The following is a 4444-nucleotide window of genomic DNA, read 5'->3' as shown; positions in this document are numbered from 1 at the left end:
CCGACATGGAGGGAGGGCACGTATTTTCCTCTGCCTCTGCTGCTCAGTCCTCACAAACGACCAAACACATGCTGTATCACTGCTGGGCCCATGTTTAAACAACCTTGCCGTGCAAAGTGTAAAGACCACTTCCCATCCTCCCCATCCTCCCCCCCTCCCCCACAAACAGACAAACACACACACACGTAGAGTACCACTACCACCCACAGGAAGACACTTTGATGGTCTTCTGCTCCTAACACCTAATCTTTCGGGTTCTGTCTTCCTACATTCCCCTCACTCCCCCGTCTCCCTCTCTTGGTTATCGTTGACCTTTGACCTTCCTTAGTAAAGACCTTTAGTGTCAAATTCCCTCTCGCAGCCCTCAAGCTCCCCCCCACCACCACCTGGGCGTCCAGTTTCATCAGAGTGCTCTGTGGACGACACAACAGTTCACCTTCGAAAACGACATACAAACAGTGCTGTTGTTAGGCAACCTTGTAAGAGAGAGGGAGGGAAGGTGATACATATATATATATATATATATATATATATATATAGAGAGAGAGAGAGAGAGAGAGAGAGAGAGAGAGAGAGAGAGAGAGGGGGGGGGGGGCAGACAGACAGACAGAAGGAGAAAATCATGAATTGCTTCTGAAAGTATCAAGGGTCAAGGATTTGAATACATTTATATTGAGGCTGTATATAAATGTCTTCCCAGTCACCCCCATCTGAACTACAAACATTAATAACTAAACGAAAAATATATATATTACATACTATCAGCACATATTATTTTCCTTTTTCTAGTTATTTAGTTATTTAATTATATTCTTGTTTAATTCCCTCATACGTGACACAAAGGGTAAGGGTTAGAGTAAAGCTTTAAGAGTTGGCCCCACGGTATATCTAATGACCCTTAATCTGCTCCAGAGGCTATTGACTCGCACGACAGGCTGTGATCCTGAGCTGAGAGGAGCTTCACAAGGCCGTCTGCATGGCTCAATCACAGCTCTCTTCTGCACTAATTACATATTTGCACATCCCTTATACAAATCACTTAGCAAAATGTATTTTTAACAAACCTTTTTAACATCTTCAACATGAGTTTTCCTCTGAAAATAACACACCTAAAGTAAATACAGTATATCTCCACAACTGCAAGTATATAATGTGTACCAAAAGAAAGATAACACCTGTGAGATTGTAGTGCAAGAGAAAATAATCAATGTTGATGCTCCTTGCTTAGAGTGATTAAAGATCACAATAATTGGAAGATTTTATATCTGCTGGAAATAAATGTCATGTTTTAGAGTGAATACCACATAGTGCATTATCAGTTGGTAGCCCTTTAGTAGCCTACTATAGGTTCATAGCACAACATGATGAGTACCTGGGTCAATATTTGATGTAAATAAAGTGAAGTAGAGCAAAGATTGAGAGGTTTTAGTAGAGGTAGGTTTAGGCAAAAACCCAATATAAAAAAGTAAATCGAATGCCATGCAAAATTGACAATCTAAAATTGATGAGACACAAACACGTGGATATCTTGGGAACCTATTGTGCAATTTTGACATTTTAACCTTTCTAATTGAAAGGTCTGGGCGAATATAATTAAATGACACCAAGCCAATCATAATTGCACCATTACGGCCACCAGATAGCAATGAAGAACATGTGTTCTGACATAAGGCAATTTACCAATTTCCTCTGAGACCCTCCTACTAAAAATGGATTTGTAAACACCTTGTTTTGTTGCAAAATGGTGACCAGACACTAGTTTACCCGTTTATAGCACACAACTTTGATGATAAGAACGGCAAAGGTAAGACTTTGGCTGTAACTACATAAAAAGGGACGTTTATTCATGTTTTTTTTTACCCTAGTTCAGTAGAGTTTAAGTTGCAGAGTGATAGGATTTGGAATGTTGGAATTAGTGGAGTCTCAGCTCTCATATGGTAGCCTAGTTTGTGTACAGCAAATTACGTGAAAAAGATTGCTATTGATGTTCATGTGCACATTTATGAAATAAACAACTCTTGTTGTTCCATGCTTCACATTTAGTTAGGGGTTTGAATTGTCGTTTTGCTAATAATGGTTATGATAGATCCAAAGTTGCGAATCTAATCTTTCTAGTGGCGTGTCAAATGTTTACTTTCTCATATGTTTAAATGCATTACGAAATCTTTGGATTGGGGGGAGGGGCTATGCCCGATAGGCCTACTGGGTCATTTCGGGATGAGAAGGTTAGTTTAGGAATGGGAAAAACCGTATCCTTCTGAATAGATGATTCACCAAAGTGTTCATGTTAAAAGTTATAATGGATGGACTAATGATTTCTGTGGAGTTGTGGGCTGACTTATAAGGACAATTATTTAAGTCACTTGACTGTCAATGTGTTTGACATGTCTGGTCTCCTGTCTCCTGAGGGGTCGTGTCATAAGGACCCCTTCAAAGAGCTGCCGACTATAAAACCATGCCAGCTGTGGCCAACGAACATGTGCCAAAGTTCAGTGACCGGCCTGGTTATCAGAATCAGAATCAGAAAGGATTTAATTGCCAAGAAGGATTTTACACCAACCAGGAATTTGGCTTGGTGATCAAGGTGCATACATTAAGACAATAACAATGAACAATGAAGAAGAGATATATATATATATATATAACACCATATAAACAAGCAGGAACATAAGCAATCAATTAAAAAAAAGGATCAAATAGAACCAAATAGAATAAAAAAATAATAATAATAATAATAATAATAATAATAAAAAAAAAAAAAAAAAAAAAAAAAAAGATACAATAATATAAGAATTTACATATTGGTGATGGGTATGAGTGCCAGAGTCAGTGTCAGTCAGTGGGGGTGGTGGTCCTGGGACTTGTTAAGGAACCCAACTGAAGAGGGGAAGAAACTGTTCAAGTGGCGGGAGGTTTTGGTCCTGATGGACCGCAGCCTCCTGCCAGAGGGGAGAGTTCCAAATAAACTGTGACCAGGATGGGAGGGGTCGGCCATAATCTTGCGTGCCCGCCTCAGAGTCCTGGAGCTGTGCAGGTCCTGGAGGGTTGGAAGGTTGCAGCCAATCACCTTCTCCGCAGAGCGTATGATACGCTGCAGTCTGCTCTTGTCCTTAGCCGTAGCAGCAGTGTACCAGACAGTGATGGATGAGGTGAGGATGGACTCAATGATTGCAGTGTAGAAGTGCACCATCATAGTCTTTGGCAGGTTGAATTTCTTCAGCTGGCGCAGGAAGAACATCCTCTGTTGGCCTTTTTTGGTGAGGGACCTGATGTTGAGCTCCCATTTTAGGTCCTGGGTGATGATGGTACCCAGGAAGCGGCAGGACTCCACAGAGTCGACTGGGGAGCCACACAGGATGATGGGGGTGGATGGGGCTGGGTTCTTCCTGTAATCCACAATAATCTCCACTGTTTTTAAAGGGTTAAGCTCCAGGTTGTTCTGGCTGCACCAGGTCACCAGATGGTCAATCTCCCACCTGTAGGCGGACTCATCCCCGCCAGAGATGAGCCCAATGAGCGTGGTGTCGTCCGCGAACTTCAGGAGCTTGACAGACTGGTGACTGGAGGTGCAGCTGTTTGTGTACAGTGAGAAGAGCAGAGGGGAAAGAACACAGCCTTGGGGGGATCCGGTGCTGATGGTCTGGGATTCCGATAAATGTTTCCCCAGCTTCACACGCTGCTTCCTGTCAGACAGGAAGTCTGTGATCCACCTGCAGGTGGAATCGGGCACGTGGAGCTGGGAGAGCCTGACCTGAAGCAGAGCTGGGAGGATCGTATTAAAGGCAGAGCTGAAGTCCACAAACAGGATTCTGGCATATGTTCCTGGGGAGTCCAGATGCTGGAGGGTGTAGTGCAGAGCCATGTTTACTGCATCGTCTACAGACCTGTTGGCTCTGTAGGCGAACTGCAGGGGGTCCAGGAGTGGGACGGTTATGGCTTTCAGGTGGGGCAGCACAAGGCGCTCAAATGACTTCATGACCACAGAGGTCAGGGCGACGGGTCTGTAGTCATTGAGTCCTGTGGTCCTTGGTTTTTTGGGGACGGGGATGATGGTGGAGGCTTTGAAGCAGGCTGGCACGTGACAGGTCTCCAGCGAGGAGTTGAAGATGTCCGTGAACACTGGAGACAGCTGGTCGGCGCAGTGCTTCAGGGTGGATGGAGAGACAGAGTCTGGGCCGGCTGCTTTGCGGGGGTTCTGACTCTTAAAGAGCCTGTGGACGTCCCACTCCTGCAGGCAGAGAGACGTCACTGTGGTGGGGGAGGTGGGGGACACAGAGGATTGAATGTGTGGGGGTCCTGTAGAGCTGGTGGTGGGGGAGTCAGTGGGATGAGGCTGGGAGAAGGTGTCGTGGGGGATGGTGTCAGGCCTGTTCCTTTGCCTATCAAAGCGACAGTAGAACACATTTAGCTCATTTGCAAGGCGCAGGTTGTTGATGTAGCGAGG

Source organism: Gadus macrocephalus, chromosome 21, assembly GCF_031168955.1.
Source record: "Gadus macrocephalus chromosome 21, ASM3116895v1".
NCBI classification, from domain to species: Eukaryota; Metazoa; Chordata; class Actinopteri; order Gadiformes; family Gadidae; genus Gadus; species Gadus macrocephalus.
The sequence above is the reverse complement of the archived record's forward strand: the minus strand, read 5'-3'. Positions refer to the sequence as shown.